We start from the raw sequence: 25,681 nt of genomic DNA on the forward strand, positions 1-25,681 counted from the left end.
TTTTATGTGCACAAAGCAAAGACTTCTTTGTAGGTCCAACATCTATTAACAGGCGAGACTGTCCTTCCGCCCTCAGAAGCTGGAACTCTTAATGCTTCTCCAGTTGTAATAAGATTTCTCATTCATATATATATATATAGTTAGCTTGACCCAGTGTGACAGAAGGATGGGCTGCATTTTTATGCCATTGATAATATGCTGTTGAATAAAGTTGAGTACATTATTAGGGACGACCGTTGGGCGTGGATGATTTGCTCTCCACCATCAAGTTCAGCTTCCTTTTCCCTTCAAATGGCAGCCCAGCCCAGGGTGCTGTTGGTTTAGAACTGCTCCAGCAGAACAGATTGCAAGGAAAGAATGTTTGCTGCCTTGGAGGGCAACTGCTTTAATTACTTTTTAACCCAAGCAACACTTGTATCCGGGAGGATCGGCCATCCTTTCCAGGCGTCGGGTATTGATCATAGAGGGTAAAACCACTTCAGAGGCAAGAAATGCCAAACACACGATCGAAGCCTTTCCATGGAGGTCCGTCCTTGTCCACCTTCTCCTTTTCATCTTCCCATTTTCCAATTTACTCCTTTTCAGAAGGGGCAGCTGGATTTAAGGGTTATCTCTTATATAGCTTCTGTTCCTCAGACATACATATCCCTTTCTTAAATCTAAGGAAGCATTTTTTTTCCTTCTGGAAAATGTTATTACCCTTGCTGTTTTGGGGGAAGGGAGTGTCAATATATTAATTCATTCCACTTCCTCACTGCGTACACAGTTTCTTTCAGGAAGAGTAAAGTAATAAAAAGTGCCACTGTGTCTAAAGTTCAGGTGCGGACTGTTAAAGAGCCAGACTGAACCCTTTCTTTCACTGGAAATGGGATTGTATCTATTTTCTGATGAAAAACTGTTACCTGCCACATGTAGTAGATTGATGCCTTACCTTCCTGTTTTGCGCAGCTTAAATTCTCTATTCACTCACGTATTTGCAAAAACAATGACTTCTAGCCAAGGAGTCTGCTGTCATTAGGCCAACTTAGGCAGCTGTCTAGGGCACAGACGTCAAAAGAGACACAGTTCTATTCAGATTAGGTTTTTTGTTATATCTTGTGCACACATACACACACACACACATGCTATCTGTATTTGGGGTGCAAGTAGTTAGCCTTGCCTACAGCACAAAATATCCTGCCACCAGCACTAATTCTGTCATTAGGTAAAGTTCCAGTTCCATCACCAGAATTGTAAGAAGTGATCATGCAGTTGTTTGCAGTGGTACCTCTGGTTATGAACTTAATTCATTCCGGAGGTCCGTTCTTAACCTGAAACCGTTCTTAACCTGAGGTACCACTTTAGCTAATGGGGCCTTCCACTGCCGCCACGCGATTTCTGTTCTCATCCTAAGGTAAAGTTCTTAACCCGAGGTACTACTTCTGGGTTAGCAGAATCTGTAACCCGAAGTGATTGTAACCTGAGGTGTTTGTAGCCCGAGGTACCCCTGTACAGAGAAAACCCACCACTTGGTAACTTTTACATATTACTCCCCCTCCCCACTACCACCCACGGTTAAACTTTCTGGTGAAGGTGTCCCCCTAGTGGCCAGAACTTCCAATATTTCACCAAAATTTTAAGCAATTTTCACATTTTTGAAAGCCGTTTTTCCAATAAATGACGTTCTTCTCAAACCCAATTTTAAGCAATCCGTAATTTCATCTAATGGCTGGTACATACTTTCCCCTGAATAATCTGGGTTACATTCCTGAGGAATCACTCTTTGTAGAAGGATTGTTCAAGACTACGTGCCCCAACTCTGCCAGTGACTGTTTCTGTGGCCTTGGGCAAGTCTCAGTTCTGGTAGCCATCTACGAACAGGAATAATAGTGGCCTATCTCACTGGGTTGTTTAGAGGATAGATGCAAAGGCATGTTACACTTTAACATGAGTATGCTATAGAAATGATAAATAGGGGAGAAACGGTGGCACGAGAGGCTTTGGAGCATCAGTGAACTGAGCTGCAAATTTGATGAGCCGTGAAACTGTGTCGTATGATTGCAGTGAAAAATGCATCAAATTTAAACTAGATGTGCAGAATCCACAGGACCGCCAAAGACATTCAGGAGCGTAAACTGCGCCCCTCCTGCTGTTTTAATTTTTCTGGAGCTTATTGTAGCCAGTGTATGTCGTGAGCAGAACTACGTTAAACACGTATTTTAATTTAACTTTTATTAAATGTGAGAAAGTCATAACTAAATAAAGACTTTCAAGAAGCTCCCTGAAATGCTGCAGATCTTTTCCCTCCACGTTTCTGATGACAGTTGTAGGACTGAATGAAATGAGAGCATGAGACCAGCTCCACTGAATTGAGAGACGGAGAGAGGGGGAGAATTAAAATTAGGTCAAAACCAGAGATTGCGCAGATGTCATTTATTGCTTGAAACTTTGTGAGTATATTTGTTCTGCATTTTTTTTTGGAGGGTGGGGTTTATATTATATCACTGATAAGCAAAATTATATAGTGCCCTGACCATTTTTCTTCTTGTCTGGTTTTGTGCCTGCCCACCATGAAGCTTCATGGCTAGTAAGAATATATTAACAGCCTATTTAAAGCAGTTGGGTATGTTTCCTACATTTGCAAAGTGGAGTGCTTGTGTTTGGACATCCTAAGGGCCCAAACAGATGGATGACTTCAGTTTCTGCTAATGGCAAATGACTAAATTTCTGTTAATGGCAAAAGACTGCTGAACATACAGAAACGAATCCCTCTGGCCCCACAAAATGGTGGGGTGCAATCAGGCTGCTGTCTTGGGTTGTGTATGCCATAGCTCAGGCTACAGTGTGCTCCCAACTGCTGGTGTTTGAAGCCACGTACACGTGGAGGTTAGCTACAATCCATAACTATCTTGTTGTTTCTTGTGAGATGCTGCCCTTTGATGCATTTCCCTTCCAAACTAGCTTCCATCAGATCTGAAGATGCGAGGCACATTCACTTCTCTGTTAAGCTGAGGTGTGTACATTCACGTTAGCCATTGCTTGTGCTCAGAAAGCAGTTCCTTCAATAGGAGGGGAGCTGGGGGACGGGACAGTTGCAGGCATGAGGAAACCAAACATAAAATGTTTGTTGTACACCCTTTCAGGTGTGTGCAACAATGGGCAAATTTGACTTGAAATGCAGAATTGTGGGGTGTGTGGATGTCTTCACTGTGCTTTAAGCTGCTGGTGTTTATGTAGCCTTGGCACTGGAGAGCATCCCTGAGAAAATGGGGCAGTGTGTCAATTCCACACAAACACAAACACACACACACACACACACACATGTCCAGGCCTGGTAAGTGTAAGGGCTGGCTTACCTTTTTCATCTCTTCATCCTGGGGCTCAAAGGATCAAGGGAGAATTGGGCTCAGAGGATGTGCTCCAAGGGCTCTTTTTGCAGTGAGCAGGACTGCCCTGTCCCTCGTGCTCATTTCAGTCAGTATCACATCTATATAGATCGGTTGTAATATTTGGAGGCTTTTTGGGGGGGGGGTTGGGGGTGAGGCCAGCAGCTGAGGATATGATAGAAGGGTATGAGTTTTCTCCCACTCTCATAATGCTAGAACTCCGAGACATCCAATAAAGCAGAGTGATGGAGGTCTCGGAGCGCACAAAAGAGAGAACTTCACACAGAGCATAGTTAACCTGTGGAATCCGCTCCCTGAAGATAGAGCGATGGCCACCCTCTTTCTTGAATGTCTTTAAAGAGGCTTAGACAAATTTGTGGAGGATAAGGCTGTCAGTGGCTCCTAGCCACATTGGCTACGTTCTCCCTCCACTGAATGTTTCTGAATTCCACTTGCTGGAAATTGCAGAAGGGGCAGAGGGTGTCCTTCCTACAGGCATCCGGTTGGCCAATGTGAGAACAGGATGGTGGGCTAGATGGACCTTTGGCCACATCCAGCACAGCTCATATGTTCTTATATTCAATAAATCAAGCCGGAAAAGCAAGATGAAAAAGTGCTTCCTTTCCACCCTCCCCACCCCCTTTTCTTTTCTTTTGAAGGAGGAAAGAGAAGAAGTCAGGCAAATGTCCTAGATCAGGATTGCAGAACTGCCAGCAATCCCCCAAACAAGTCGTTTGTTTTAGAGTTGCAACACTGGACCCGTTATCTGGCGCGGAAAGCAGATATTTAAGCAATTAGTATTTTTAAAAGTCTGGTATGGCTGAGGCTCCTTCGAATTGGTTTAAAAGGTCCCATATGGTGCTTCTCTGCTCCTGCTACTTGGCGTGGGACTCTGTTTACTTTAGGGGAGAGATGTGCCTGCACGTCGGCTCGATATCGACTGTCCGCAGGATACCAAACCTCATCCTTCCCGCAGCATCGCTGTCTGCTTCTTTCTAGTGCTTTGTCATTGAGAGGTTATGACAACACAAGCCATATTGTATTTATAAACATCACGTGTTTCCTTGCCATGGCTTGTGGTGTCTGCCAAGCAGAACACATGGAAGAAGCATTTCTCGTTAGCTCAGCATTGGTTTTGGTTATCCTGATTTCCGGAACAGGGCAGGAAAACGCCGCCTATGCTCAGATTTAACTTTTGTGCAGTGAAAGCAAAAGCTTCCAAATGGCCGTGAAATCGTTTGAATGAGGCGGCAGCTCCTCCTTCAGACCTCCTCATTTTTTCCCCTGCTGAAACTTCTCTCGGCAAACGGGAGCATGTCAGTTCAGTTTTTTGGGAGACCTGAAGGGCAGCATTAGACACAAGCGTTACACTACCTCAAAGACTCCTACTAGAAAAGTGAGCGTTTCTGGAGCATGAAAGGTAAGCCACGGCTGTAGAGACAGATGCAAAATTCATGTGGGGCTAAATGGTTTATTTATTTTTTAAAGGGAGGTTATGGGCTGGCATAATCTTGAGAAAGCAAAACTATAATTTTGTGTGACGCATAACGGGAGGAATGAAATATGCTCGCTTGGCTTTTGTCGACTTCCAGAATATATTACTCGGTTTCCACTGTGCTCTGAATTTGTTCAGACCCAGGTGCCTCCCTGAGCTTTTAAACGTGGTCTCTGACATATTGGGTCTGATTCTGCGAGGAGAGTGGGCTAATAAGTAACAAATGAGTTGTTAATTTGCTGCTACCTCTCCAGGCAAAAGGAAGCCAGGCCTTAAAGAATTAGCTGTTTAAAACCAAAACAGCCATGAAGTATGGTCTGGATGTTGATTGGGTGTGGTGGTGGATGCCTTTATTTCACCTGGGATGTAGCAACTTCAGTGAGGCATCTGTGGATCACTAGTAAAGGTGAAAGGGTTTCTAAAATGTGAAAGACAGTGAATGTATGTTGTGGTGACTGAGGCATGGGGGGTGGGAGGGAAGTGCAAATGCTACCTAATAATTGGAAAGCCATTCTGCATGTCCCCCTTTCTACCTCAGGATCCAGTGGTATAGCGTTGGGTTGGGGTGTTCAGTTCCAGGCCTTTTTTGAAGCAGGAGTAATGGCATCATCTACAAGAGCACCTCATAACTATTGGACCATCTTCAGTCCAAGTGAACGAGAATGAGATTTTCAGTTTTGTTTGTGACAGGTTAGCACAGGGGAAAGGGGGTAGCAGAAGCTGGATATCCCCCCCCCTCTATTTTTTTATTTGATGGGGTTCCTACTTCATGTTTTAATGGTTTAAATGGAAAACCTTCTTTTCAAGACCGTTTGCGTTTCTAATTAAAAGCTGACGGCTGCCTTCCAGCTGGCTGAACATCTTTTTTTGTGAAAGACCAACGTGCCTTCCAAGCTGAAGCTGAGAGCATGCAGTCAGAAGGAAGCACCACCGAGAGCAGCAAAGCTTGCACTCATGAATCTATGCAGAGGGTTACACTCAGCTTGATGCTCACAAACTGGGTGGTATTAGGTACTGCTGCTCTTTGGAGGGTGTTTGTATCTGTGCATATGTAATAATGGGTCAACACAACCGCCTGCATTTTTGGACGCTTCTTGGTGTGTGGCTATGGGGCCTGCCATCACGAACACCTCCAGTTCAAAATTTGGCACTGCACCATTGATGAGGTCGCTGCAAACACTTCCTCCAAATTGTGGCTGCTGCACCACCATGACTGCACTAGCCGGGAGGACATAGCACGTGGGGTCCTTTCACTGTAGAATACCCATGCCAGTTCTTGTAGCAATGTGGAAGGTATCTTTCCCCATGTGCTGTAAGTAAGCCAGAGGTCAGCCACCTTTTTTGGAGTTTTGAGCAAGTTTCATGAGTGCCACCCTCTGGTCACTTATCTTTCTCCCTCTCCCCCTGCCTCAGATCTGCTCCCCGTCCCCACCACCACCACAAATATGGCAAAAGAGAAAGTGCGCAGGCACACACTTCACTTTTCCCGTTGATCTGGGTTAAAAGTTGGGTTCCGGTGAATTAATCAGAACCTTGAAAAGCACCTGAAACTGAAAGAGGAAGTGGGAAAGACTTATTTCAACAGCTCTATGTGCTTCTCAAGGGTGACACACGGGTGACCCCTGCAGCAACTCATCTTGGCAATTAGAGCCATAGATTGTTTGTCTCACACAGACTCCATTTCCCTTTTCAATTACTGCCAGTTGGGCTCTCTCTAGAATTTCTTTCAGAGAGTGATTTGGGGCACTTCCCCCTTCCCACACACACTGTAAAAAGGCCCCAATTTAGACATATTTTCCTCAGGTTTGTAGGCTAACATTGCCATTGTGGTTGCTGCTATAGAACGTTCTGCGTATTTCATTACATTTTGGCATAATGAAGCCTAGGGCAGCATTTCACCATGTCCCAGAAAGTAAAAAAAACAGCGGTTCTCAAACTTCTAATTAAAGGGACAATACTGTTCTTGGTTCAAGAAAAAAATGTTGGATTCATACCCTTCCCAGAATGCTTTTCTCCTTGGCTCTGTATTTCATGTTGCTTACAGGCAAGGCAACCACTCCAATGACCTGTTTGTTGTTCAGGCCTCTGTGGCCTTGGCAGTTGCTACTTACTCCTGCTCTTTGGCCACTAGCATTTCCTTTCTCAAAACTCGTGCCTTTATTCAGACCTTTTCTGTAGCGCTTGATAACTTGCTATCGGATAACTCTGCACTCATTATTCCTGTCAAAGCATTTTGCTGTCTGACACAAAGGCCAAGATGGCATCCTCTCCTGCTCCATGCATAGTGAAGCTGACTGGACAGGTAGTTGAATTTTACTTCAACGCTAACAACAGGACAACATTTTTCATTGCACCCGAGGACAGCGTGTTGGCTTAGGGGGTATGGGGCAGGCTGTGGGGCGCACAATCCTCTCTTCAACACCTCACCGCCACAGACTGACCCACACCCCAACATCTGCCGCCTGAAGCAGCCACCTCACGCTGCCTTGTGGTAGGGCCAGCCCTCGGTGAGGATTGGTCAGGGGACATTTCCTTTTGTTTGGTAGGGCAATACTGCTCAGATTCATGTTTTAACACATGCACATACCCTGCCATGCTGCACTGAAGGGTTTGAGGCTGCAGCACACCCTTCTGCACAGCCAGACTTGAAGCAGTGTGTCACAGCACAATAGACTGGGGGAGATGTTTCTGGCCCTGATGAAGAGGAGCTATCCTGCATCTCTGCACTCTGTGGGAAAGTTTGAGGGAAATTGCAGTTGGGTGTTAAGGCTATGAAAGGGTCCAAGGCAAACACCTCACTATTTGCATTCCTCAGCTTTGTTTCCCCCCTCTCCAGGGAAGCTATCTGGTCAAGTTATGAGACTCAGTCCAGCCATGAATTGGTCTATGCATATTTACCACCCTAGCTTTAAAATTGTTGCACGCTAGTAGCCTATATCTCCTGCCAACCTAGCAGTTCGAAAGCACGTCAAAGTGCAAGTAGATAAATAGGTACCACTCCAGCGGGAAGGTAAACGGCATTTCCGTGCGCTGCTCTGGTTTGCCAGAAGCGGCTTAGTCATGCTGGCCACATGACCCAGAAGCTGTATGCCGGCTCCCTCGGCCAGTAAAGCGAGATGAGCACCGCAACCCCAGAGTTGGTCACGACTGGACCTAATGGTCAGGGATCCCCTTTACCTTTACCTTTAGTAGCCTATATCACTGTAGAAGTAGGAAGCTGCCCTATATCCTGTCAGAGTAACCCATTACTGTGCATTTGAACTGACAATGGCTCTCTTGCCTCAGGCAGAGGTGTCCTGCCACTCAGACTCCATCTTTAAAAAACACACACACACCACCTAGAGATTGAACATGGAAATTTTGTCATATAGTGCATATGCTTTATCCCTCAGCTGGATGTGTACACACCATTTAAACCTCATTTAAAGCACATGACTTTACCCCCAAAGAATTATGGGAACTATAGCTTAAGAGTGCCATGCATTGCAGTACTGTGGAGGTAAAGTGCAGTTCCCAGGATTCTTTGGAAAAAGTCATGTGCTCTAAAAGTGTGGTGTATGTGCATGCATGGTCCCAACTTATATAATTCCACTAATCAAAGGAACTAGATAAAATATAACAGCTTTTTCCAGCCTAAGTAGGAATACCAGAGCCTGTAGCAGCCTACCAATTCTACAGTGTATGAATATTTGTCAATGCTTAAGAACCCAGTGTCATAAGATTTGCAAATATATTTGTATCTTGCTATATGTGGATCGAGTCATGGTGGGGAAAGGCGATAAGCCACAATATGTTTATTTTCCTTTAGTGAGCTGGAGAGCAAGCAATGGGGGGAAATAGGTATGTAATATATTTATTCCCCCTGAAGTCCAGTGTTCTTATTTTCAATACAACATCTGCTTACAGGTGTAATCTTGTACAAATGGCAAAGGATGATTTGTGCATTCTCTTGCTTTTCTTTTGTATTAGTTTCATGCTAACCTGTTCCATAGTCTTATAATAGAAAACATATTTTTAAAAATTAGGTTGCTTGACAATGCCATTTCATACTGAAAAGGTTATGTTTCTCGTTGTTCTTGTTTTAATCTGAAGCTGTTTTATAGTTTTATTTGGCTTTGGCAGAGGACAAAGAATTGCAAATATGGAAGCACAACAAACTCCAAAGATGCTGAATTAGTACATAGGAGAGCCAGACAGGCCTGAATTTGTTTTGACTTGCAAGATCAGTTACTAATGCATTTTCTTTCATTCTTTTTTCTAAAAAAGAAAAAGAAATTGGAAAATGGATATTGCAGCCTCTGTTGTGCTGAAGAAAAAATGTTGATCTTGTACATAACTGCATATTTTGGAAACTGTTCCTATGAGATTTGGGGATAGTGGTAGCATTTCATAAAATCATAGAGCCTGAAACTCGTTATAATGAAAATAGCTTATTGGATATGGAAATTACTGAATACAGATACATTTCTCTAGACTCCTTTATGAAGATAGAGAAATGCTGAAGGCTAATGAGCTTGAACTCGCTCTTGAAGGTCTGAAGAACTGTAAAACACTTCGCAGAGTTGGCTTCACTGCAAAGTCTTAAAATTCATCTCTGAATGTTTTATAACACCTCTTCCTGCTGTCTTTAATCAAGCCCTTAAGGATGGAAACATCTGGATTCATAGAAAGATAGCAAGGTTATTTTCCCTCAAACTCAAAGTTAGAAAAGATTAAAAAAAGTATTTTCCAACCTCCTTAACCTTGTTTGTACAACATGTCAATATTATGTTCACAAACAGTGCAGGCAGCTCAAAAGCAGTAAAATGTTCAAAAAACAATAATAATTACAGAATAAAAACAACAAATTCCAACATGCACATTTTTAGCCCAGGCTTTTCCTGGCCCATAAGAACCCTGTTATTTATGAATTTCTGTTTTTATGGTAACTTTTTTTATTGTTCCAGTCTGGCTTCAGGTATGGTCATGGAGCTGAAACTGCCTTGGTTGCCTTTTCTGATAACATTTATCAGGAGAGAGATGGGGGGGGGGTGTAACACAACCCTGCTTTCTCCCCTTGATCTCCCATCAGCTTTTGATACTGTTGGCCATGGCATCCTTCAGAGCCATCTCAGGGTGGGTTTGAGGAGCACAATACTTCAGTGGTTTCGCACCTACCTCCAGAGCCATTCCCAGAAAGTACTCATGGGAGGCTACTGTTCTGTGGTGTCCCATAGGGTCCCATCTTGTCCCCCATGCTATTTGCCATCTGTATGAAGCCTCTGGGAGCTGTCATTGAGAGATTAGGACAGGCTTCCTTAACCTCGGCTCTCCAGATGTTTTGAGACCACAGTTCCTATCATCCCTGACCACTGGTCCTGCTAGCTAGGGATCATGGGAGTTGTAGTCCAAAAACATCTGGAGGGCTGAGTTTGAGGAAGCCTGGATTAGGAGTAAGGTGTCTTCCATATGCAGATGGCATCCACCTCTGTCTCTCTGTTCCATCTGAATCAGGAGAGGCAGTTGAGGTGTTAAGACCAGTGCTTGGAGGCAGTGATGGGTTGGAATAGAGCCCCAAAAAACTGAATCCTGAAGAGACAGCAGGGGTGTTATGTGTCTTGGGTTCTCATGTCCTGGAAGTGGGGAGGTGGCCTGCCTTGGACAGGTGTTGTGCTCCCTGGAAGGAGCAGGCTCACAGTTTAGGGGTTCTCCTGGATTTGACACTCTCACGGGAAGCAGTGGCAAGGAGTACCTTTTTCCAGCTACTTTGCCGGCTGTGACCTTTTTTGGACAGAGCTGACTTGGCCACTGTACTCTCATAACCTTTATATTGGATTATTGCAATGCGCTCTGTGTGGTGCTGCCCTTGAAGACAACTCGCAAACCTCAGTTTGTCTGAAATGCAGAGGCCAGATTACTGACTGCGGTTCCATTTAGGTCTCATATAACCCCTGCCTTAAAACAGCTGTCCTGGTTGGTGGTTTGTTTCTGGGCCCAAATCAAGGAGCTCATGTTGGTGTTTGAAGCCCTGAACGACTTAGGCCCTGAATATCTGAAACAACCTTCCTCCTTCCCTACAAACCCCCTTGAGTGCCGAGATCAGCAGAGAGGGCCTACCAGGCAGTTCTCAGAGGTTTGGAGATGGCACTCGGGGAGAGGGCATTTCTCTGTGGCAGCCAATAAGTATCAGAACTCTTTCCCCACAGAGGTGCATCTAAAACACCTGCACCATACAGTTTTCAGAGAATTCCAGAGGTGCTTCTGAAAACAGACGTCTTTACCCTGGCTTTGGGCACTTGAGTTGTATCTTTTTAGGGCTCACTTTATTTTGGGAGTTGTATGTAAGCTGTTTTTAATACAGTGGTACCTTGGTTTACGAACTTAATCCGTTCTGGAAATCCGTTCTTAAACCAAAGTGTTCTTAAACCAAGGTGTGCTTTCCCATAGCAGCGGGGGACTCGATTTACAAATGGAACACACTCAACAGGAAGCAAAACATGTTCTTATTCCAAGGCAAAGTTCACAAACCAAAACACCTACTTCCATGTTTGCAGCATTCTTAATCCACGTGGTTCATAAAATAAGCTGTTCTTAAACCCAAGGTACCACTGTGCTGTGTTTTAATGTTCTAACTCACCCCGGGACCTTCGGGTGAGGAGCAGGCGATAATAATACTTCTTATTCCTGTCAGTATTCGTAGGCTGCCGTCTAGGGCCTTCCCTAGGCACCTTACATAAAACTATAAAACATAATTTTGATAGAAGGCCGTGAATGAAAACAGTAGTTAACAAAATCTCAAAAAAAAAGCCCAGCCAAGCAATCCTTAAAATTAATTAAAGCATTAAGAACACAATGTAAAATCCAGCAGAAAAATAACTGTAGCCATCCAGTAAGCCAAGGCAAGCCCTCAGAACAAATGAAAGAACCTCTGCTAAAAGCCACTTGAAGCAAATGGTTCTTCAAAGGCCCTTTTGAAAACCAGAGCTGATGGGGGCAGCTGTAAAGCCCTCGGGGTGGAATTCCACTTTTCAACCCTGAAGGGTTTCTTCTTTTTTCAAGCCTAAAGGGTTCCCAGAACAAATCCAGGAGAAATTTAAAAACAAACAAACAAACATGCAGCAAAACTACCAATGCCATATATAATAATAAAATAAATAAATAAATGCAAGGACCAAGCCGCTGTAAAAAGCCTGGGCAAATAAGTAGGTACCTGGTGGCAAAAAGTTAACGAATTCAGTAGCATGCAAAGCCACTTTGGTAGAGCATTTCAAAAACAGGGTGTCACCACTGAAAAATCTCCCATTTCCTGTTGCACCACTAACAGAGGATTTTTTTTAGAAATACCTCTAAGGAAGAACTTCATGTGGGAGCAAACGATGCTTGAGATACGTTCAGGAAAGGGGCATAGCTCAGTGGTAGAGAACATGATTAGTGTGAAGAAGGCCTCAGGTTCAGTCTTCTCCATCTCTAGGTAGGGCTGTGATAGACCCCAGAGAGTCATGGCCCTTTGGTGTTGACAGAGCTCAGCTAGACTTTGTATATAAGGCAGATTCCTGTATTCCTTCCTATGGTCCTCTGCAAAGGGCTGTAAGGGTCAAAGCCTGAATGGCGTTCGTCTGAAGACCAGAAGCCAGTGCAGTTGTTTTAAGACTGGCAAAACAAGGTGTTCTGTTGTGCTTGTTGCAGAGAAGCTGGCATTAATGAGAGTGGAATTGGGCTGGAACATTCATTAGAATGCTTAATTCCCTAAAGAAACGTGGGAACCGTCTTCTGCCAAGTCAGACCATTGGTCCATCTGGTTCAGTGTTGTCTGCACTGATTGGCAAGCAGCTCTCCAGGATTTAAGGCAGGGAAGCCCTACCTGGAGAGACCAGGGATTGGACCTGTGAGCCAAGCTGTGATCCTTCCCTGAATCTGAGTTGTTCATATCTTAAAGAAGCCATGGTAGTTTATGATGCTGTACTGTAAGATAAATTTCTTTTGGCAAAGAGGACAAAGCAGGCTTGCTGTCTCCCCACTTTCATTTCCGATTTATGTTAAACCTTTTGTCAATGCCATTTGGGGGATCATTGTAAAACTGTTGTGGTTATAGCATTGGACCCCAAATAGAGATAATATATACATTTGCACACAACTGGAATTATATGTATATATAATGATTGTAGTTTAAACAATAACTTTTAAGGTATCGTGCCACTTAATACCCCTTCAAAGACCTCGGATATGTGAAAAAATTGCAGCTGAATTATTTGCCAGTGTTTTGTGCAGTGAAGGAGGACATAAAGTCATGGGAAAAAGCTAAATCTTGCTTCCTAGTTGGGGCATATTGCCGCCATTAAAATAAATGTATTACCTAGAAGACTAGACTTTTTATTATTATTCCAGGCAATTCCATTAATATTATGAGATATAAAACAAGGTATGTCAAATTTTTATCAAGGGCTTTATCTGACATAATAATAATAAAGTTTACTGCTGAGGGCAATGATAATGTATAAACCTATTAAGAAAGGGATCTGGCTGTTCCATACATACATTTATAGGTAAAAAAGTCAAGGTAAAGGACCCCTGGATGGTTAAGTCCAGTCAAAGGTGACAATGGGGTTGCGGTGTTCATCTCGCTTTCAGGCCAAGAGAGCTGGTGTTTGTCCATAGACAGCTTTCTGGGTCATGTGGCCAGCATGACTTAATTTCTTCTGGCGCAATGGAACTGCATGACAGAAAACAGAGCGGAAACACAGTTTACCTTCCTGCCGCAGTGGTACCTATTTATCTACTTTCACTGGCATGCTTTCGAACTGCTAGGTTGGCAGGAGCTGGGACAGCAATGGGAGCTCACCCTGTTGCAGGGATTCGAACCGCTGACCTTCTGATCGGCAATCCCAAGAGGCTCAGTGGTTTATATTACACCGTGGCACAATAAAAATGGCATTAAAGGAACGAAAATGGCTAGGCACTAAATAATAATAGTAATGGGCTTAACAATCTGAAGAGAGGAGACAAAATACATAGGGGAAGAAAGCAAAGGTGTTGCCAGACACCAAGGAACTTTGGTACAAATTTACATAAATTGTGCATACTTTAAGGATGTAAGAAAGAGCCTGCTGGATGGCCCATCTAGTCCAGCACTCTGTTCTCACTGTGGCCGACCAGATGCCAGTGAGAAACCTGCAAGCAGGACCTGAGAGCACCAGAGCATACTTGAGACTATGGGGTCATACACTGACCATCCAAGTATTGTGCGTATTCAGTATTTTTTATTGTTCAGGAGCATCACTTACTGGCCCTGCTCAAGAGGGTAGTAATTACCCACCAAGGATGTTCTCATACTGATGCTGGCTGTTGCTGTTTGGCTTGGAAGTCTGGTAGTGACAGAGGAATAAATGCACCAGAGAAGGACAAAGCAAATGGAATGAGGATCTTAGAAAACAAATGAGATGTGGGGTTCAGGTATTGTGCTAGCCTAACCAACCTCACAGGGTTGCCAGAAGGTTAAATGATGTGTGCTGCCCTGAGCTGCTTGGAAGGAGCTATTTGGATGGGTAGATAGACGGTCAGAGTTGTCTGTGCATGTTTTAGATTAAATGTTAAATCCTACATGGTCACCATTGAAAAATATTGTAGAATGCAGCTGTAGCAACGTAGCAAGTTGATTCTCTGTAGGCTTCAGCAATGTTATAAGACAAGGATTACCATATTTTTTGCTCCATAAGACGCACTTTTTTCCTCCTAAAAATTAAGGGGAAGTGTGAGTGCGTCTTATGGAGCGAATGGTGCTGCGCGGAGAGGGAGAGCTGTGCAGCGCCCCTTCAGCGAAGCACCTCAACTGCAAAGCAGGAGGAGGAACGGAGCCCCGCTTGCTGTCCTGGCTTCTGCCTTAGGCGTGCACAGCCTCTTCGGGGCAGGGGGAGCCTTCATCCTGCTGCCCTGAAGAGGCTTCGCACAGCAATCTCAGAAGCCAGAACAGCAAGAGGCTATCCCAGAAGCCAGATCCCTCTTGCTGTTCTGGCTTCTGGGATTCAGAATTTTTTTTTTCTTGTTTTCCTCCTCCAAAAACTAGGTGCGCCTTATGGTCTGGTGCGTCTTATAGAGAGAAAAATACAGTAGTCTGCCGCCACAGCCACCAACAGGCAACCAGCTCCCCACATAGAGGTGTCTCCAATGGGGATACTTCCATGCAGCAGCCACACATAGAAAGTGGCCATCTGTTTTTGCCCTGTGACTAAAAGCATCTGCGCAAACCGAACAAACAAATAAATGGGTGCCTGAGTGCAGCGGTAATTGGTAGCTCTCTCCAAGGGGTCTCCACCTTTCAGGCATTAAAAAACCAAGTAACAGTTTTGAAATGCTTATTCCAAAGTGACTAATGGCTTGTGGGCAGAATGGGCTTACATTATGCAGATGAGATGAATGTGGATATTGGCAATCCAGAAATGTAATTATACAACTGTGGGGTTTTTTAAAGAAGAAAATTGAGATGCACTATTTTCCTCAGCGTGTGTGTGTATCTGTGGATTCCTCCTAATGGCTTGTTGGTTGGGCGTTCATCCTGATTTGCTTGCACAAAACTCCTCTGGAGGCTAAACTGTGTCTGTGTTTGTACAACAATGAGCAGTCATCCTGATTAAGTTGTGCGGCATTTATATGACTTCCTGTCAATAATCTGCTCATCCCACACTATTCAATATGTTTGCCGGTCATTATCCTAAAACTCTGTGTGTTGCTGAAGTGGATTTGTTGTGCTAGGGTGACAGAATGCTTTGTTCCACTTAAGTTGTGCAAATCTAAGTTTCTGGTATGTGCTTTAATCCTTCCCACAAAATACTGACAGTCGGGAGGTGACCTTATGTGTGTGTGCAGTAGACATTCACACCAATGCTCTGATTCACTGTGGTTGAGCAAGCAGCTGTTTCGTTACTCCTCCACTGCCTTCTGAACTATTTTGGGAAAGTTTTATTAACTTTCTTATGTTAATGTTGTGCAAGCATAGATGGAGGAGTGTTGTTTATAACCTTCTCCCCGTCTTGTCCCTTCACATTATGCTAGTGGAGGGACTAGAAGCACTCTATGAAAATAGTACAAATCGATGCAAAACGAATGTGTGTAAGGGTGGCCCAACCCTGATGCTTGCTTGGCCATCCAGGGGTGGAATTATGCAGGCTGGCACCAGTGAGATAGCGTGCAAGCTTGTATTAAATATGACAAGAAGGAACAACAACAACTCTTTTATGTTAATTGCTCTCATCTATGGATAATTACCGTGGTGTGTGTGGCTTTTTTATTATTTAAAAAAAATGCAAAATTCCCTGTATCTCATTCATGGGTCATGTTTAAAAACAACAACCCCCAAACTGTGTTCTTTTTTGCTTTCGGTACAGCTGAAACTAAAGGCAGCTGAAGCTTCCTGCACCACAAACAGAGGCTGCCTTTAGCATGCCAAAGAAGCTGTTTTCACTGAAAGCAAATCTTCGGCAAGTGATAGTGAAAGAATGGAAAAATAAAGGAAGGGACGGGATGTGGGTGGGGATGAGCAGCGACGGACAAAAATGCAAACTTTTAAACACTCCCCAAATTCATAATACAGGCAGGGGGGGGTGGGGAAGAGAAGAGTTTTATGGGTTGGCTATATAAATGTAACAAAAACAAATTATGAGAATCGGATGGGGGTAAAACATGGTATGTTTCTGTTCCGATTCACTGTGCCTGGAAATGAGAGAAAGGAGGAGGAATTCCTGTGATGTGAAGTTCAGCACTGCAGTTTATGGCACTGTGTCCCAACTCAAGGGTTCGGTGTTCAGAGAAGCACCCCTTCTGCCGCCTTAGTTGGTGCTTGGAGTCTTTGTGCAATGTAATAAAATTATATACAAGGGAGCCAGTGTTGTGCAGGGGTTGGAGTCAGGGCTGGAGTCATCATCTGGCATTCCCATTACCATGGCCCGTTACTATCAGTTGCCCCGTCCATTTTGGTCTCTGTCCTTTTCTCACTTTTCCAGTCTCGGGTTCAGTTTGCCCCCATTCCGCATCAGTTTGCAATGATAGTGTGAATTTCTCCAGATGTGCCCATCCTTGCAAGCATATATCCCTCATATAATGCAATATTGAATGTAATTTTCACTAACTAATATATGCAACTTTATCAATGCTTCCCCCTAATGTACACATTTTTATTTGGTTTGGAGAACTGCGTCACAAAACTGAGAGAAAGTGAGAATTTTGAGCCATGGCTGTGTTTCGGCTGACGTATGGTTTCATGAAGTGTACAGATGAAGGAACCTCACAGTAAAATGCAAACTGAATCAAATTTCTCCCACTTACTGGTCCACCATTTGGAGCAGCACCCATTCAAACCTCCAGCATTTAAATTTCTCATGATGCCCCTGACCTAGTATAGTTCTGGGACATTGTGTGAAATCCTTAGCTGGAGGGGGAGCTAGACACAGCTGGTGGTTAGGATGCTGATACTGCGGTGCCCTGAAGGGGGCCCACTGGGGGGGTCATTTTGGCCCCTCAGACCTGGAGACAGACAGTCTTGCACTAGGACGGGTGAGTCCTGGGTTCAGTTCCTCACTCAGCTAGGGCTAAGTAAGGCTAAACTATCTCACAGGGTTGTTGTGAGAATGAAATGGGGGGTAAGAAGCCTATTAGCTGCCTTGAACTCCTCTGGGAAAATGTGGGATATTAATGATTCTTTAAAAGTCCAATGAAACAGATTTGATTAGGAGAAGAAATATTTGTTAAAGAATGGTTTTGTATTGAGTTTCTTGTACTTCGCTTAGAGACAATTGTGATTAAGTGACATATACATTGTTAAAATAATACCGGTGGTGGTGATTATGTGCTAAAATGGAAGTTGGAATGGTTAATTAGAAAGACACCTTTTGACGCAAAGTATAAGGTGCAAAGACAACACACATCCTATCATGAACTCCTTCATTGGGGCAAGAAATGAGTTCACTGTAGATCATAAAGCTGTGAATCATAATCCCAGGTATATGAAGCAGGGAATCACACAGTGCTTTTGTTGTTGTTGTTTAGTTGTTTAGTCGTGTCCGACTCTTTGTGACCCCATGGACCAGAGCATGCCAGGCACTCCTGTCTTCCACTGCCTCCCACAGTTTGGTCAAACTCATGCTGGTAGCTTCAAGAACACTATCCAACCATCTCTGTCGTCCCCTTCTCCTTGTGCCCTTCATCTTTCCCAACATCAGGGTCTTTTCCAGGGAGTCTTCTCTTCTCATGAGGTGGCCAAAGTACTGGAGCCTCAGCTTCACAATCTGTCCTTCCAGTGAGCACTCAGAGCTGATTTCCTTAAGAATGGATAGGTTTGATCTTCTTGCAGTCCATGGGACTTTCAAGAGTCTCTTCCAGCACCATAATTCAAAAGCATCAATTCTTCGGTGATCAGCCTTCTTTATGGTCCAGCTTTCACGTCCATACATCACTACTGGGAAAACCATAGCTTTTACTATACGGACCTTTGTTGGCAAGGTGATGTCTCTGCTTTTTAAGATGCTCACAGTGGTTTTTGCTTGGGGTAATTTGTTTTGACCAGAGAGAGTGGCAAAACATTCAGCTCTCGTGGTGCAGAAAGAAGCTCCAAACTTTCAGTAACTGAGGCACAAATTTAAGTACAGCTTTTGCCCAAAGGAATATCAATCTGGTTGCTTAACAGCTGTACGCACGGAAGGGGGCGGGAGAGCCTTGTTTACAGTCACATCCTGAACCAATGATCATTGTGCACTGATTGATTCAGCATGGATGTAATAAAGGAGTTTCAGAAGTGGTTGACTCTGTCTCAGAAGTAGATGGAATAGGGAGGTGCCTCCTCTGTGAGTTGAAAGGGCTTAGGATGGTGTGGTTTCATCTCAGAAAGGGTCATGCTCTGGGCAGAGTGTGGATGATGAATCACAGCAGCAACCTCTGGGAGTGAGCTGCTTTTGCATTCCTGCATCATAGAGCTGTAGAGTTAAAAGGCACCTTGGATATCTCCCTGCTCAGTGCAGGTTGCCTCTACAGCTGCCTTCCCCCTCTCCTTTGGATTCCAGCTCCCATGATCCTTGACTACTGGCCATGCTGGCTAGGACTTGTGGGAGCAACATCTGGAAGGCACTGACTTGGCAAAGTCTGATCTACAGCATCCCACTTACAGGCCTTCAACTCCTGAGGCAGCCTCTTCCAACGCAGAAGAGTTCTTAGCATTTGCAAGTCTGCCCCGTTTTCTGAGTGACCACCCTACAGATATTAGCAGGTGGTTATCATGTCTCATCTTCTCTGAACCAGACTAAACATAATCCAGCTCTTTAAGGTCATTGCTCTTAGGACTTCCAGACCACGCAGCCATCTTGCCATCTCTTCCAGTTTGTTAATGTCCACCTTCAAACAGGGGGCCTGGATAGATAAGATAAGATAAGATAATAAGATAAGATAAGATAAAGCTTTATTCGCATTAGCCAATGGCCATAGCAACAGTAAAACATTACAGTATACGCAGAAAAGGAAATTTGATATAAGAGCACAAATTAAAGTCCTGAATCAGCCGTCAGTTAGTGGCCCTTATTCTTATTGCCCCTGCTATGAACCTAGCAGCCTTTGCTGTTATCTGCTCATTTTGATCCGATAGAAGAAAGGACATGTGGCGGTAGTTGAGCGTTCTGGGATGGTTAGTATGAGTGGGGTTATGATCTCGTTCCCCAGGTCTTTGTAGAGAGTACAAAACAGGAGGACGTGTGCCGCTGTTTTGGTGCTACCATCTCCACAGCGGCAAAGACGTTTCTCAGGTGGGATCTTTTGGAATCGACCCTCAAGTACTGCAGATGGCAAAACATCCAGTCTTGCAAGTGTAAAAGCACGTCTGTATTTTGGGATAATAAGTTTGTGCAGATATGGGGGCCAGAGAATCAAAATGGAGAGGTGGAAAATGAACATACCAAGGGCAGAATTTCCTTATAGTGGCCAGGTTGTTCTGATGCTCGATATCTTTTCGATGTTGACCAGTTAGACTGTTTGCTTTAGTAGGGCCCATAGTGAGTAGGTGTTGTGGGGATAGGCCACAAGAGTGAAGTTTTTGATAGACAGTTTTAAGCCAGGCACTTTTATGGGAGTCTTGAAGTACTAGGGATAGTAAACCAGGGGGATTTGAGTTTAGGCGGAGCCAGAAATTAAGAGTTCTTTGCCAAGTCCGTACTTCTACTGAAGGGAGACTTGCCTACAGGGGGCCTGGAACTGGACAAGGTGGAGCTTTGCAGTTAAGAGGCTGAATCTGAGAGGCTTCGGCTCACTGTGGATAGTAAGCCATACACCAACAAAACATGCCAGCAGCATCATGGTGGACTATTTATTTATTATTATATTTATATCCCACTTTTCCTCCAAGGAGCTCAAGGTGGCATACACGGTTCTCCTCCCTCTCCATTTTATTCTCACAAGCAACCCTGAGAGACAGTGGCCCAAGGTTACCTGGCAAGCTTCATGGCCAAGTGGGGATTTGAACCTTGGTCTCTAATGGTCCCAGTCCAGCACTCTAACCACTGCACCACGCTGGATCTCAGTCACACTGGGCACTGTCTGGGTATAGCTATTTTTGAATGCAGTCCAGGCCTACATGATTCATGCCCTTCAAACCTTTCACTGGCTGTGCTGCTGTGTTGCTCAATGAAACCCATGTGCTGCACAGAATTTTTGGGGGCTGGGAGAAGGTTGAGAGTGCTGGCATCATGGTTGCAGGATGACATGTTTGCCTACCGTCCTTTTGGCCACCACAAGGCCATCTACTTTGGCTCAGGCTTACATTCCTGATGTGTTTCGGGTAAGTAGTCATTATGGGATTGCAGCTGGCAGGCAGCTGAGCCAGATGGATTTGTCTTGCGTAAGATGCCACTTCAGCCATGCCAGTGGACTGTTTCAGCTGTAGCCGAGCTGCAGAATCAGTGGGCTATAAAAGTTCACATCCATTTACAAATTATGTGCTTACCAACCGTTGCAAAGGCTTCAGATGCCCTTTCTCTGTCTCATTCTGGAATATCTCTTGGAAACTCTACCTTGAACATACTGTTCCCAACTAGAAAGGTAGGCTTAGGAGGTGGACGCCGGTGGTTTAAGGACATGAATGAGTGTGAAATAAATGACATGTTCCGTCCATCTTTTTGTTTAAATTTAGGATTTTTAGTTAATGCATGGTTTTAATGGCTTTAATAATTTTGTTGGCTTAATCAGTGGAAAGATGAGTTTATAAGTATTTCTAATAAAAATAGTTGAGGTTAGTGGAAATTGAATTGCTGGAGTGGTGCATAGTAAGAAATAGAGTTTGCCTGGCCCCCTCCAAGCATCAGGTGGAAGGCTTGATTCACTAGGTGGATGAGAGTGCCTTTAATCTTTGTTATTATTATTAAGAATGCTGTGCATGAAGCTTGCAAGCTTCAGCCCAGCAGGATCTGGCTGCAAGTGATAGCATAGACAATTGGTTGGCCAGGGTGGCGGCAGCTCTGCCTTCCTCTACTCCCTTCTCCTGAACCATCTCCAGCGCCTAACCCCATGACACCACCAGCAGCCACCCTTAAGTCCCAGGTTTGGACCCTGAAATCTCAGGGTCTGAGATGCTCCTGACCTGGCAACCCTAGTTAAGAGTGTAATCTTATATATTCTTACTAGGGAGGAAACCCCACTGGACATGGTGAGACTTGCCTCTGAGCAAACATGCAGAATATTGGCTATAAAGGCCAGTGTATTAATTCCTACTGCAGGCTGAGATCTGCTTCAGCTTTGATTCATTCTTCCCATCCTGCAATACAGAGAGGATGGAAGTACATAGGTGGGAAGCAACATCTAAGGAACTCAATCTTCAGGAATTCGGGTGTGAACTGGCCTGATTTGATCTTCCTATACAAAGCAAGGGGTTGAATTTAGGCTGCAGTCCTAACCCCACTTACCTAGCAGAGTGATTTCTCTTTGTGGCAGTACTAAGTGCTATCACCTCTTCTTTTGTTCACTGGCCATGACAGCCATTTTGTGCTGACACCCATTTCACTTTTATCAAGATAATGAGCACCAGCGCCTCGTTTTTAACCCTGAAAGCACTGCCCTAGGACTGACTTCGGAGTAGACATGGTTATGATTTGTGCTGTATTGGGTTATCTAGTGACGTTTACACTTTTGGGAAGGTTCCACCAGAATTCTTGGCTCCAGGTATTTAAAAAAAAATGCATTTATATTTTAAATGCAACTTCTTGTGCAGTTTTAAAGCCACCGCAAATTAAACGGGTTGTAAGAGATGTTTGAGTGAGGACGTGAGGAGGTGGCATAGACTGTAAAATACACTGATTTCTCTATCCCTTATCTTGATAAGGAGCGACATTCTCCCCCACCCGTCACACGTGTTGTTCCTTAACCTTCAAATTGCATGAGGAGTAGCACCAGGGAAGCAGGACCTATGGTGCTGCAGAAGCATCCGGATTGCTCCTAAGACATAAAAAGATTAGCAAACAGTAGGCGCTTATTGTTCCCTCTGTGCCTTGATGCACACAGGCAGATGAACGTCAGAGAGGCTGAATCTAAGTACTTTAGAACCGTCGAGGTTTTCCAGTCAATAATCAGCTGGATTAGCAGTTGCACATTTACTTAGCCACAAGTGCATGTAGAACATCTGTTTCAACATCCCCAGTCGGGAGAGGTTCCTGTTCCACACACATGTGCTGACCAGGTGGGCTTCTCCTCCCGCTGTGCTGAGAGTCAACGTTTAAGAAAACCATTGTTCTGCCTTAAAGGCTTCCTTACAGGAGCACAATCATCTCCACAACAACATCCCTTCATCTCCCCACGGGCACTCCCAGTAGGAATTGTCAAGTTTCATTACGTGTGATTATTCAAGCCATTGGTAAATTTAAACATTTATACTCCTCTCCCAGTATCGGTTGTGCCTCAAGAAGCAGAGTTCAGGTGCCAATTGGCACCCCGTGGGTGGTTGCAACTGTTCTTACTTATCTCTTTTTTTAAAAAAAATGCAAAATGTTCTCTCACTAATGCCAGGTTTGTTTTTGTGTTTTTAAAACCATTTAGCAGAAATGGCATGCTTGTATAAACAGTTTTAGAAAGGAATCCCCTTCCCTTGCTGCTGCCATACGGCATAGCCCAGCCATAGACAAAGGAAGCAGTGAAATGTGGGAGGATCAGGCTCAATGCCGGCTGGTGCTGGCTGTGAGAGCAGCTTGGGATCCAGTGGATTCCAAGCCGATACAACCCTGCCTGTGCCTGCCCCTTTTAAATGCTCTGTTTTGTTGCTTTCCACCAGGCTCTGCCAGCAGGGATAATGTGTCATATGTTGCTCTGCCCTGCGTCTTTTCTATAGAAATAGGGGTTCCACCTCAAGGAATAACATACTTGCTGCTGTAAGCAGACTTCCTTGTCTGGAGATGAATAACAAGGTGACTCAGAATTCATCTCCTGGCTTTCAACTCAGTCATGTTGGCCTCTGGGTCATGTAAACAAAGCTGAGAATGAAGTGAGTTTAGGATCTATTATCTCGAAATGTTCTCATGTAAACAAGCTAATGCACGCTCTATACTCCCAAAAACCACACAATCCCTGATTGTGACTGGTTGGGCCTTCAAATGTTTCCTCTCTCTCCACAATTGGGCACATAGATTTTGTGTCTCAGAATATTTGCCATGTTCTTTGTTCTGGATAAGTTTGTCATAGTGACAGAACACTTGGACACTATGACACAATTTGCTTAGCTAAAACAATGCCATAGTTTTCTTTTTTAAAAAAAGGGTTTGAATTTGGTATTATATTTGCTGATAATTTATTTACCTGGCTCATTAAAAGTATAAAAAAATATGTTCTGAATTGTCTGGCACCCCTGTACTTGCAGAATTGCCCCCCCCCCCCGGGAGATTAGTTTTTGTGTGTGAGCGGAGTGTGTGTGTGTGTGTGTGCGTGCGTGCGTGCGCGTGTATTTTTGGATCAGGCTAGCCAGATTTATTCATATGCTGTCGGCAGATTCTTGTTGCTGTCTTGTTGGGATGTGTATGTGATAAAAGGGTGAAGGCGACCTCTTCTATTTGTCCCTGTGTCAGTTTCAGTTTGTTGGTTAGTTTTCTAATAAGGCATTTTCCCATACTATTTGATACCATTGGTCCATGTTTACTCCTGAATGGTCTTTCCAGTATCTGGCTATGATGTGTCTGCCTGCTGAGAGTAGGTGGGTTATGAGCTTTTTATGGTGTGAGTGGGCATTATTATCTTGGAAGATGTTTAGTAGGGTCAGTTATGGGGTGATTTCTAATGCTTGCTTAGTTAGAAGCATAACCACCCGCCCCCACCCCACTTACCATTTCCCCCTCCCCCTCTTTCCCCCTTTTTTCTTCCTAACCTAACACTGTATGTAACACTAATGTCTCACAACAAATGAAACTGATCTGTAGAAAACAGAGACTTGAAAAAGAGACAACACATGTATTTTTGTAAACTTAAGAAATCTCTCTCTCTCTTTCTCTCTCTCTCTCTCTCTCTCTCTCTCACTCACACACACACACACACACACATCTATCTATCTATCATCTATCTATGCACACATATATGATAATGGACCTCCCAGGCCCTCTAGAGGAATTTTATTGCTCCTTAAATCATAAATCACCCTCCACTCCACCCTAGTGACTCTTGGTGCTGTTTAAGATACATATTCATGAGTGCAGGAAGAAGAAAACTTTATTATTAACTGAACCCAGAACATAATAGAGCACCTTATTTGCTCTCCCGCCCCCCTTTTGCAGGTATCAAATTTTGAGCTCCGTTGATTAGATTCTGAGCCCAAGGATAGGGCTTGCTTTAAAATAAAAATAGAAGAACATCTAATGGTTTAGGTGCTTAATTAATGTGCAGTAAGCAATTGGGTTGCCAAAACCTACTTTTGCATGGGCTAAGCTCCAGATGGGCAGCATCGCATCCATGAAAATGAACCACGTGATTCAGCGTCTTCTTGTTGCATGCTGCATCCTGTGCCATGTCCATCCTGGATGAATGGTTATAGCAATATTCCACGGGGGCAGCACTGAACTGCGTGGCCCATTCTTTAACAATGCAGTGCTGTGTGTGGAGCACAAAATGATGTCATGAAGGTGGAGAAAAGGAACAGCCTAGTCCTGCTGTCACACTAAAGAACCACCATGCTTCCATTTCTGTGTATCTCTCACACATGTGTGGTACCTCTGTTTCATACTTCTGAGCTTGTGGAAAAGTACTGGGATTTTAAAAGCCATCCTCGCCTTGTTTCCTAAAGTCCTCACTCGGACAAGTTTAATTCGACAACAAGGAAACCCCTGTGCAATTTCAAAATCTGCCTGTTCTTTACGGTTGCAACCCATGCTCTAAAAGTAACTGATGCCATAACCATGGTGCCAATTGCCCATGACATATTTCTGTTTGTTTTCCCCTATTGGCACACAGTCCTTGGGGCTTTTAGCACTTTAAAATACCCAAGCTCTGCGATAGGTCATGGTTGGCCAAAGTTGCTGAGACCATGAGAGCCAGTGTGGTGTAGTGGTTAAGAGCGATAGACTCGTAATCTGGGGAACTGGGTTCGCTTCCCCGCTCCTCCACATGCAGCTGCTGGGTGACCTTGGGCCAGTCACACTTCTCTGAAGTCTCTCAGCCCCACTCACCTCACAGAGTGTTTGTTGTGGGGGAGGAAGGGAAAGGAGAATGTTAGCTGCTTTGAGACTCCTTCGGGTAGTGATAAAGCGGGATATCAAATCCAAACTCCTCTTATCAGCCTCTTCATATGTCCAAGAAACAGAAGATTAAAGCCTCCACCCCTGTCATTTCTCCTTCCTCAACAACCCTCCAT

General features: G+C 44.2%; 1 protein-coding gene across 24 annotated transcripts in view; it reads left to right on the plus strand.

Annotated features, from left to right (window-relative positions):
* KIAA1217 overlaps positions 1–25,681 on the plus strand; it is a 358,771-nt gene that overhangs the window by 286,961 nt on the left and 46,129 nt on the right. The window contains exon 1 of one of the 24 annotated variants that reach the window (XM_081931424.1): positions 4,446–4,785. The exons of 22 other annotated variants lie outside the window; for them this stretch is intronic. The gene's annotated coding sequence lies outside the window, so the exon portion shown is untranslated. Of the gene's footprint in view, positions 1–4,445; positions 4,786–20,815; positions 20,905–25,681 lie in introns of those variants that run through there. One more of the 24 variants, XM_081931427.1, reaches the window with a different exon arrangement.

The sequence above is a fragment of the Podarcis melisellensis genome, assembly GCF_964234715.1.
Source record: "Podarcis melisellensis genome assembly, chromosome: 12".
Classification (NCBI taxonomy): Eukaryota; Metazoa; Chordata; class Lepidosauria; order Squamata; family Lacertidae; genus Podarcis; species Podarcis melisellensis.